Source organism: Triticum aestivum, chromosome 1A (genome assembly GCF_018294505.1).
Source record: "Triticum aestivum cultivar Chinese Spring chromosome 1A, IWGSC CS RefSeq v2.1, whole genome shotgun sequence".
NCBI lineage: Eukaryota > Viridiplantae > Streptophyta > Magnoliopsida > Poales > Poaceae > Triticum > Triticum aestivum.
The window spans coordinates 352,836,955-352,849,318 of NC_057794.1; positions in this window are offsets into that span (position 1 = coordinate 352,836,955).

A 12,364-nucleotide genomic window follows, 5' to 3' on the forward strand; every position below is an offset into this window, starting at 1 on the left:
GAGCGCTATGGTCGAAATGGGGGTCCTGTTCATCGGGAGGGGTGTGGCGTACCGCAAAATGGGACTCCATGGGATACTGTTCATCCCCACCATCGACCTCCTCCAGCCTCCACGGGCTACCGTCGACCTCCTCCAGCCTCCAGGGGCTCCTGTTCATCCAGCCTCCACCACGCGCTACTCCACCGGCTACTGTTCAACCACCCCTCCATAGTCTTGAAGGAAATATGCCCTAGAGGCAATAATAAAGTTATTATTTATTTCCTTATATCATGATAAATGTTTATTATTCATGCTAGAATTGTATTAACCGGAAACATAATACATGTGTGAATACATAGACAAACTTAGTGTCACTAGTGTGCCTCTACTTGACTAGCTCGTTAATCAAAGATGGTTATGTTTCCTAACCATGAACAAAGAGTTGTTATTTTATTAACGAGGTCACATCATTAGTTGAATGATCTGATTGACATGACCCATTCCATTAGCTTAGCACCCGATCGTTTAGTATGTTGCTATTGCTTTCTTCATAACTTATACATGTTCCTATGACTATGAGATTATGCAACTCCCGTTTACCGGAGGAACACTTTGGGTGCTACCAAACGTCACAACGTAACTAAGGAGCATTACAGGTGTCTCCAAAGGTACATGTTGGGTTGGCATATTTCGAGATTAGGATTTGTCACTCCGATTGTCGGAGAGGTATCTCTGGGCCCTCTCGGTAATACACATCACATAAGCCTTGCAAGCATTACAACTAATATGTTGGTTGTGAGATGATGTATTATGGAACGAGTGAAGAGACTTGCCGGTAACAAGATTGAAATAGGTATTGGATACCGACGATCGAATCTCGGGCAAGTAACATACCGATGACAAAGGGAACAATGTATGTTGTTATGCGGTCTGACTGATAAAGATCTTCGTAGAATACGTAGGAGCCAATATGGGCATCCAGGTCCCGCTATTGGTTATTGACTGTAGATGTGTCTCAGTCATGTCTGCATTGTTCTCGAACCGTAGGGTCCGCACGCTTAACGTTACGATGACAGTTATTATGAGTTTATGCATTTTGATGTACCGAAGTTAGTTCGGAGTCCCGGATGTGATCACGGTCATGACGAGGAGTCTCAAAATGGTCGAGACATAAAGATTGATATATTGGAAGCCTATGTTTGGATATCGGAAGTGTTCCGGGTGAAATCAAGATTTTACCGGAGTACCGGGAGGTTACCGGAAACCCCCGGGAGCTATATGGGCCTTAGTGGGCTTTAGTGGAAAGGAGAAAGGGGCAGCCCAAGGTGGGCCGCGTGCCTCCCCCCTCCCCTAGTCCTATTAGGACAAGGAGAGGTGGCCGGCCTCCCTCTCTCTCTTTCCCCCTCAGCGAATCCTACTCCAACTAGGATTGGGGGGAGGAATCCTACTCCCAGAGGGAGTAGGACTCCCTTGGCGCGCCCTCCTTGGCCGGCCGGCCCCCTCCCCTTGGCTCCTTTATATACGGAGGTAGGGGACATCCCTAGACACACAAGTTGATCCTTGAGATCGTTCCTTAGCCGTGTGCGGTGCCCCCTGCCACCATATTCCACCTCGATCATATTGTAGCGGTGCTTAGGCGAAGCCCTGCGACAATAGAACATCAAGATCGTCACCACGCGTCGTGCTGACGGAACTCCTCCCCGACGCTTTGCTGGATCGGAGCCCGGGGATCGTCATCGAGCTATACATGTGCTAAGAACTCGGAGGTGCCGGAGTAGCGGTGCTTGGATCGGTCGGATCGGGAAGACGTACGACTACTTCCTCTACATTGCGTCAACACTTCCGCAGTCGGTCTGCGTGGGTACGTAAACAACACTCTCCCCTCTTGTTGCTATGCATCACCATGATCTTGCGTGTGCGTAGGAAAATTTTTGAAATTACTGTGTTCCCCAACAGTGGTATCAGAGCCTAGGTTTTATGGTTTGATGTTATATGCACGAGTAGAACACAAGTGAGTTGTGGGCGATATAAGTCATACTGCCTACCAGCATGTCGTACTTTGGTTCGGCGGTATTGTTGGACGAGACGACCCGGACCGACATTACGCGTACGCTTACGCGAGACCGGTTCTCCCGACGTGCTTTGCACATAGGTGGCTTGCGGGCGATAGTCTCTCCAACTTTAGTTGAACCAAGTGTGGCTACGCCCGGTCCTTGCGAAGGTTAAAACGGAGTCTATTTGACAAATTATCGTTGTGGTTTTGATGCGTAGGTGAGATTGGTTCTTGCTTAAGCCCATAGCAGTCACGTAAAACTTGCAACAACAAAGTAGAGGACGTCTAACTTGTTTTTGCAGGGCATGTTGTGATGTGATATGGTCAAGGCATGATGCTGAATTTTATTGTATGAGATGATCATGTTTTGTAACCGAGTTATCAGGCAACTGGCAGGAGCCATATGGTTGTCGCTTTATTGTATGCAATGCAATCGCGATGTAATGATTTACTTTATCACTAAGCGGTAGCGATAGTCGTGGAAGCATAAGATTGGCGAGACGACAACGATGCTACGATGGAGATCAAGGTGTCGCGCCGGTGACGATGGTGATCATGACGGTGCTTCGGAGATGGAGATCACAGGCACAAGATGATGATGGCCATATCATATCACTTATATTGATTGCATGTGATGTTTATCTTTTATGCATCTTATCTTGCTTTGATTGACGGTAGCATTATAAGATGATCTCTCACTAAATTATCAAGAAGTGTTCTCCCTGAGTATGCACCGTTGTGAAAGTTCTTCGTGCTGAGACACCACGTGATGATCGGGTGTGATAGGCTCTATGTTCAAATACAACGGGTGCAAAACAGTTGCACACACGGAATACTCAGGTTATACTTGACGAGCCAAGCATATACAGATATGGCCTCGGAACATGGAGACCGAAAGGTCGAGCATGAATCATATAGTAGATATGATCAACATAGTGATGTTCACCAATGTAACTACTCCATCTCACGTGATGATCGGACATGGTTTAGTTGATTTGGATCATGTGATCACTTAGAGGATTAGAGGGATGTCTATCTAAGTAAGAGTTCTTAAGTAATATGATTAATTGAACTTAAATTTATCATGAAACTTAGTCCCTGATAGTATCTTGCTTGTTTATGTTGATTGTAGATAGATGGCTCGTGCTGTTGTTCCGTTGAATTTTAATGCATTCCTTGAGAAAGCAAAGTTGAAAGATGATGGTAGCAATTACACGGACTGGGTCCATAACTTGAGGATTATCCTCATTGCTGCACAGAAGAATTACATCCTAGAAGCACCGCTGGGTGCCAGGCCTGCTGCTGGAGCAACACCAGATGTTATGAACGTCTGGCAGAGCAAAGCTGATGACTACTCGATAGTTCAGTGTGCCATGCTTTACGGCTTAGAATCGGGACTTCAACGACGTTTTGAACGTTATGGAGCATATGAGATGTTTCAGGAGTTGAAGTTAATATTTCAAGCAAATGCCCGAATTGAGAGATATGAAGTCTCCAATAAGTTCTATAGCTGCAAGATGGAGGAGAACAGTTCTGTCAGTGAGCATATACTCAAAATGTCTGCGTATAATAATCACTTGATTCAGATGGGAGTTAATCTTCCAGATGATTGCGTCATTGACAGAATTCTCCAATCACTGCCACCAAGCTACAAGAGCTTCGTGATGAACTATAATATGTAAGGGATAAACAAGACTATTCCCGAGCTCTTCGCAATGCTGAAAGCTGCGGAGGTAGAAATCAAAAAGGAGCATCAAGTGTTGATGGTCAACAAGACCACTAGTTTCAAGAAGAAGGGCAAAGGGAAGAAGAAGGGGAACTTCAAAAAGAACAGCAAGCAAGTTGCTACTCAAGAGAAGAAACCCAAGTCTGGACCTAAGCCTCAAACTGAGTGCTTCTACTGCAAGCAGACTGGTCACTGGAAGCGGAACTGCCCCAAGTATTTGGCGGATAAGAAGGATGGCAAGGTGAACAAAGGTATATGTGATATACATGTTATTGATGTGTACCTTACTAATGCTCGCAGTAGCACCTGGGTATTTGATACTGGTTCTGTTGCTAATATTTGCAACTCGAAACAGGGACTACGGATTAAGCGAAGATTGGCTAAGGACAAGGTGACGATGCGCGTGGGAAACGGTTCCAAAGTCGATGTGATCGCGGTCGGCACGCTACCTCTACATCTACCTTTGGGATTAGTATTAGACCTAAATAATTGTTATTTGGTGCCAGTGTTGAGCATGAACATTATATCTGGATCTTGTTTAATGCGAGACGGTTATTCATTTAAATCAGAGAATAATGGTTGTTCTATTTATATGAGTAATATCTTTTATGGTCATGCACCCTTGAAGAGTGGTCTATTCTTATTGAATCTCGATAGTAGTAATACACATATTCATAATGTTGAAGCCAAAAGATGCAGAGTTGATAATGATAGTGCAACTTATTTGTGGCACTGCCGTTTAAGTCATATCGGTGTAAAGCGCATGAAGAAACTCCATACTGATGGGCTTTTGAAACCACTTGATTATGAATCGCTTGGTACTTGCGAACCGTGCCTCATGGGCAAGATGACTAAAACACCGTTCTCCGGTACTATGGAGAGAGCAACAGATTTGTTGGAAATCATACATACAGATGTATGTGGTCCGATGAATATTGAAGCTTGTGGCGGATGTTGTTATTTTCTCACCTTCACAGATGATTTAAGCAGATACGGGTATATCTACTTAATGAAACATAAGTCTGAAACATTTGAAAACTTCAAAGAATTTCAGAGTGAAGTTGAAAATCATCGTAACAAGAAAATAAAGTTTCTATGATCTGATCGTGGAGGAGAATATTTGAGTTACGAGTTTGGTGTACATTTGAAAAATTGTGGAATAGTTTCGCAACTCACGCCACCCGGAACACCACAGCATAATGGTGTGTCCGAACGTCGTAATCGTACTTTACTAGATATGGTGCGATCTATGATGTCTCTTACTGATTTACCGCTATCGTTTTGGGGATACGCTCTAGAGACGGCCGCATTCACGTTAAATAGGGCACCATAAAAATCCGTTAAGACGACGCCTTATGAACTGTGGTTTGGCAAGAAACCAAAGTTGTCGTTTCTGAAAGTTTGGGGCTGCGATGCTTATGTGAAAAAGCTTCAACCTGATAAGCTCGAACCCAGATCGGAGAAATGTGTCTTCATAGGATATCCAAAGGAAACTATTGGATACACCTTCTATCACAAATCCGAAGGCAAGACTTTTGTTGCTAAATTCAGAAACTTTCTGGAGAAGGAGTTTCTCTTGAAAGAAGTGAGTGGGAGGAAAGTAGAACTTGACAAGGTAACTGTACCTGCTCCCTTGTTGGAAAGTAGTACATCACAGAAAACTGTTTCTGCGACACCTACACCAATAAGTGAGGAAGTTAATGATAATGATCATGAAACTTCAGAACAAGATACTACTGAACCTTGTAGATCAACCAGAGTGAGATCCACGCTAGAGTGGTACGGTAATCCAGTTCTGGAAGTCATGCTACTAGATCATGATGAACCTACGAACTATGAACAAGCGATGGTGTGCCCAGATTCCGCAAAGTGGCTTGAAGCCATGAAATCTGAGATGGGATCCATGTATGAGAACAAAGTATGGACTTTGGTTGACTTGCCCGCTGATCGGCAAGCAATTGAGAATAAATGGATCTTCAAGAAGAAGACTGACGCTGACGGTAATATTACTGTCTACAAAGCTCGACTTGTCGCAAAAGGTTTTCGGCTAGTTCAAGGGATTGACTACGATGAGACTTTCTCACTCGTAGCGATGCTTAAGTCTGTCTAAATCATGTTAGCAATTGCCGCATTTTATGATTATGAAATTTGGCAGATGGATGTCAAAACTGCATTCCTGAATGGATTTCTGGAAGAAGAGTTGTATATGATGCAACCAGAAGGTTTTGTCGATCCAAAGGGAGCTAACAAAGTGTGCAAGCTCCAGCGATCCATTTATGGACTGGTGCAAGCCTCTCGGAGTTGGAATAAACGCTTTGATAGTGTGATCAAAGCATTTGGTTTTATACAGACTTTTGGAGAAGTCTGTATTTACAAGAAAGTGAGTGGGAGCTCTGTAGCATTTCTGATATTATATGTGGATGGCATATTACTAATTGGAAATGATATAGAATTTCTGGATAGCATAAAGGGATACTTGAATAAAAGTTTTTCAATGAAAGACCTCGGTGAAGCTGCTTACATATTAGGCATTAAGATCTATAGAGATAGATCAAGACGCTTAATTGGACTTTCACAAAGCACATACCTTGACAAAGTTTTGAAGAAGTTCAAAATGGATCAAGCAAAGAAAGGGTTCTTGCCTGTGTTACAAGGTGTGAAGTTGAGTAAGACTCAATGCCCGACCACTGCAGAAGATAGAGAGAAAATGAAAGATGTTCCCTATGCTTCAGCCATAGGCTCTATCATGTATGCAATGCTGTGTACCAGACCTGATGTGTGCCTTGCTATAAGTTTAGCAGGGAGGTACCAAAGTAATCCAGGAGTGGATCACTGGACGGCGGTCAAGAACATCCTGAAATACCTGAAAAGGACTAAGGATATGTTTCTCGTATATGGAGGTGACAAAGAGCTCATCGTAAAAGGTTACGTTGATGCGAGCTTTGACACTGATCCGGACGATTCTAAATCGCAAACCGGATACGTGTTTACATTAAACGGTGGAGCTGTCAGTTGGTGCAGTTCTAAACAAAGCGTCGTAGCGGGATCTACATGTGAAGTGGAGTACATAGCTGCTTCGGAAGCAGCGAACGAAGGAGTCTGGATGAAGGAGTTCATATCCGATCTAGGTGTCATACCTAGTGCATCGGGTCCAATGAAAATCTTTTGTGACAATACTGGTGCAATTGCCTTGGCAAAGGAATCCAGATTTCACAAGAGGACCAAACACATCAAGAGACGCTTCAATTCCATCCGGGATCTAGTCCAGGTGGGAGACATAGAGATTTGCAAGATACATATGGATCTGAATGTTGCAGACCCGTTGACTAAGCCTCTTCCACGAGCAAAACATGATCAGCACCAAGGCTCCATGGGTGTTAGAATCATTACTGTGTAATCTAGATTATTGACTCTAGTGCAAGTGGGAGACTGAAGGAAATATGCCCTAGAGGCAATAATAAAGTTATTGTTTATTTCCTTATATCATGATAAATGTTTATTATTCATGCTAGAATTGTATTAACCAGAAACATAATACATGTGTGAATACATAGACAAACTTAGTGTCACTAGTGTGCCTCTACTTGACTAGCTCGTTAATCAAAGATGGTTATGTTTCCTAACCATGAACAAAGAGTTGTTATTTTATTAACGAGGTCACATCATTAGTTGAATGATCTGATTGACATGACCCATTCCATTAGCTTAGCACCCGATCGTTTAGTATGTTGCTATTGCTTTCTTCATAACTTATACATGTTCCTATGACTATGAGATTATGCAACTCCCGTTTACCGGAGGAACACTTTGGGTGCTACCAAACGTCACAACCTAACTGGGTGATTATAAAGGAGCATTACAGATGTCTCCAAAGGTACATGTTGGGTTGGCGTATTTCGAGATTAGGATTTTTCACTCCGATTGTCGGAGAGGTATCTCTGGGCCCTCTCGGTAATACACATCACATAAGCCTTGCAAGCATTACAACTAATATGTTGGTTGTGAGATGATGTATTATGGAACGAGTAAAGAGACTTGCCGGTAATGAGATTGAACTAGGTATTGGATACCGACGATCGAATCTCGGGCAAGTAACATACCGATGACAAAGGGAACAACGTATGTTGTTATGCGGTCTGACCGATAAAGATCTTCGTAGAATATGTAGGAGCCAATATGGGCATCCAGGTCCCGCTATTGGTTATTGACCGGAGATGTGTCTCAGTCATGTCTGCATTGTTCTCGAACCGTAGGGTCCGCACGCTTAACGTTACGATGACAGTTATTATGAGTTTATGCATTTTGATGTACCGAAGTTAGTTCGGAGTCCCGGATGTGATCACAGACATGACGAGGAGTCTCGAAATGGTCGAGACATAAAGCTTGATATAGTGGAAGCCTATGTTTGGATATCGGAAGTGTTCCGGGTGAAATCGAGATTTTACCGGAGTACCGGGAGGTTACCGGAAACCCCCGGGAGCTATATGGGCCTTAGTGGGCTTTAGTGGAAAGGAGAAAGGGGCAGCCCAAGGTGGGACGCGCGCCTCCCCCCTCTCCTAGTCCTATTAGGACAAGGAGAGGTGGCCGGCCCCCCTCTCTCTCTTTCCCCCTCAGCGAATCCTACTCCAACTAGGATTGGGGGGAGGAATCCTACTCCCAGAGGGAGTAGGACTCCCTTGGCGCGCCCTCCTTGGCCGGCCGGCCCCCTCCCCTTGGCTCCTTTATATACGGAGGCAGGGGACACCCCTAGACACACAAGTTGATCCTTGAGATCGTTCCTTAGCCGTGTGCGGTGCCCCCTGCCACCATATTCCACCTCGATCATATTGTAGCGGTGCTTAGGCGAAGCCCTGCGATAGTAGAACATCAAGATCGTCACCACGTCGTCGTGCTGACGGAACTCCTCCCCGACGCTTTGCTGGATCGGAGCCCGGGGATCGTCATCGAGTTGTACGTGTGCTAAGAACTCGGAGGTGCCGGAGTAACGGTGCTTGGATCGGTCGGATCGGGAAGACGTACGACTACTTCCTCTACGTTGTGTCAACGCTTCCGCAGTCGGTCTGCGTGGGTACGTAGACAACACTCTCCCCTCTCGTTGCTATGCATCACCATGATCTTGCGTGTGCGTAGGAAATTTTTTGAAATTACTGCGTTCCCCAACACGTCTACTATTCATCCAGCCCTCCACACCACGGGGTCCTGTTCAACCACCCCTCCACGGGCACCCCTCTACCGTCCACTGTTCATCCAGCCCTCCACCACACCACGGGGTCCTGTTCATCTAGAGGCAACACCACCGCTCACTGTTCATCCAAACCCCCCTGCAATGCTCACTGTTCATCCCAGAGCAGCATCGATCGGCTTTAGTTAGCAGCAGTAGCGAAGGAATCGCTCGATCGGGTTCAGTTAACATCCATCGATCGATCACTCGGGTTCATTAACGCGTAGCCTGCAGTGCAATCGCTCGGGTTCAGTTAATTAGAGCCCAACGCCTCGCTCGGGTTCAGTTAGAGCCAACGCCTCGCACACACGCGTGTACGTGTATGAGAGAAACGCGCATCGCTCGGCCCCGACCTCCCACCGTAACCGGGAACTCCCCGAAATTTTCCTCCCCCTCGCTTCTACCATGGTTTTTTCCGTCATGGACGGCCCAAAGAATGTCATGCAGCTGCGTCTCCGGCCCGCCCAGGATGAAAAGCCCATTTTCTGTCATGATTTTTTGTCATAGAAGTAGGAGCCCACCACATCTATGATGATACCGGGTTTTGTCACAATTATCATCATAGAAGTGTCATATGTATGACAGATTTTTTTTCGTTCGGCCCAAAATGTCACGGATGTGTCTTTTTTTTGTAGTGTTCACTTATATCTTTTAGAGCACGGTGGTGGATTTGTTTTATAGAAACCATTGATCTCTCATGCTTCACTTAGATTATTTTGAGAGTCTTAAATAGCATGGTAATTTGCTTAAAATCTTAATATGCTTGGTATACAAGATTAATAATAAAACTTTCTTATGAGTGTGTTGAATACTATGATAAGTTTGATACTTGATAATTGTTTTGAGATATGGAGATGGTGATATTAAAGTCATGCTAGTTGAGTAGTTGTGAATTTGAGAAATACTTGTGTTGAAGTTTGTAATTCCCGTAGCATGCACGTATGGTGAACCATTATGTGATGAAGTCGGAGCATGATTTATTTATTGATTGTCTTCCTTATGAGTGGAGGTCGGGGACAAGCGATGGTCTTTTCCTACCAATCTATCCCCTAGGAGCATGCGCGTAATACTTTGCTTTGATAACTTGTAGATTTTCGCAATAAGTATATGAGTTCTTTATGACTAATGTTGAGTCCATGGATTATACGCACTCTCGCCCTTCCACCTTTGCTAGCCTCTCTAATACCGCGCACCTTTCGCCGGTATCATACACCCACCATATACCTTCCTCAAAACAGCCACCATACCTACCTATTATGGCATTTCCATAGCCATTCCGAGATATATTGCCATGCAACTTTCCACCGTTCCATTATCAAGTTGTAATTTTTGAGTTATAAGAAAAATAAAAGTGTGATGATTATCATTATTAGAGCATTGTCCCAGTGAGGAAAGGATGATGGAGACTATGATTCCCCCACAAGTCGGGATGAGACTCCAGACGAAAAATAAATAAAAGAGGCCAAAGAAGCCCAAATAAAAATAAAAAAAGGGAGAAAGAAAAGAGGCCATAAAAAAGGAGAAAAGGCCCAAATAAAAAATGAGAGAAAAAGAGAGAAGGGACAATGTTACTATCCTTTTACCACACTTGTGCTTCAAAGTAGCACCGTGATCTTTATAGTAGAGAGTCTCTCATGTTATCACTTTCATATACTAGTGGGAATCTTTCATTATAGAACTTGGCTTGTATATTCCAATGATGGGCTTCCTCAAATTGCCCTAGGTCTTCATGAGCAAGCAAGTTGGATGCACACCCACTTAGTTTCTTTTTGAGATTTCATATACTTATAGCTCTAGTGCATCCGTTGCATGGCAATCCCTACTCACTCACATTGATATCTATTGATGGGCATCTCCATAGCCTGTTGATACGCCTAGTTGATGTGAGACTATCTTCTCCTTTCTGTCTTCTCCACAACCACCACTCTATTCCACCTATAGTGCTATATCCATGGCTCACGCTCATGTATTGCATGAAGATTGAAAAAGTTTTGAGAATGTCAAAAGTATGAAACAATTGCTTGGCTTGTCATCGGGGTTGTGCATGATTTAAATATTTTGTGTGGTGAAGATAGAGCATAGCCAGACTATATGATTTTGTAGGGATAACTTTCGTTAGCCATGTTATTTTGAGAAGACATAATTGCTTTGTTAGTATGCTTGAAGTATTATTTTTATGTCAATATGAACTTTTGTCTTGAATCTTTCGGATCTGAATATTAATACCACAATTAAGAAGAATTACATTAAAATTATGCCAGGTAGCACTCCGCATCAAAAATTCTGTTTTTATCATTTACCTACTTGACGACGAGCAGGAATTAAGCTTGGGGATGCTTGATACGTCTCCAATGTATCTATAATTTTTGATTGCTCCATGCTATATTATCTACTGTTTTGGACATTATTGGGCTTTATTATCCACTTCTATATTATTTTTGGGACTAACCTATTAACCAAAGGCCCAGCCCAGAATTGTTGTTTTTTGCCTGTTTTAGGGTTTCGAAGAAAAGGAATATCAAACGGAGTCCAAACGGAATGAAACCTTCGGGAACGTGATTTTCTCAATGAATAAGACCAGGAAGACTTGGACCCTACGTCAAGAAAGAAAAGAGGAGGCCACGAGGTAGGGGGCGCGCCTACCCCCCAGGCGCGCCCTCCACCCTCGTGGCTCCCCTGTTGCTCGATCGACGTACTCCTTCCTCCTATATATACCTACATACCCCCAAACAATCAGATACGGAGCCAAAAACCTAATTCCACCGCCGCAACTTTCTGTATCCACGAGATCCCATCTTGGGGCCTATTCCGGAGCTCCGCCGGAGGGGGCATCGATCACAAAGGGCTTATACATCAACACCATAGCCCCTCCGATGAAGTGTGAGTAGTTTACCTCAGACCTACGGGTCGATAGTTGGTAGCTAGATGGCTTCTTATCTCTTTTTGGATCTCAATACAATGTTCTCCCCCTCTCTTGTGGAGAACTATTCGATGTAATCTTCTTTTTGCGGTGTGTTTGTTGAGACCGATGAATTGTGGATTTATGATCAAGTCTATCTATGAATAATATTTGAATCTTCCCTGAATTCTTTTATGTATGATTGGTTATCTTTGCAAGTCTCTTCGAATTATCAGTTTGGCTTGGCCTACTAGATTGATCTTTCTTGCAATGGGAGAAGTGCTTAGCTTTGGGTTCAATCTTGCGGTGTCCTTTCCCAATGACAGTAGAGGCAGCAAGGCACGTATTGTATTGTTGCCATCAAGGATAACAAGATGGGGTTTTCTTCATATTGCACAAGTCTATCCCTCTACATCATGTCATCTTGCTTAAGGCGTTACTCTGTTTTTAACTTAATACTCTAGATGCATGCTGGATAGCGGTCGA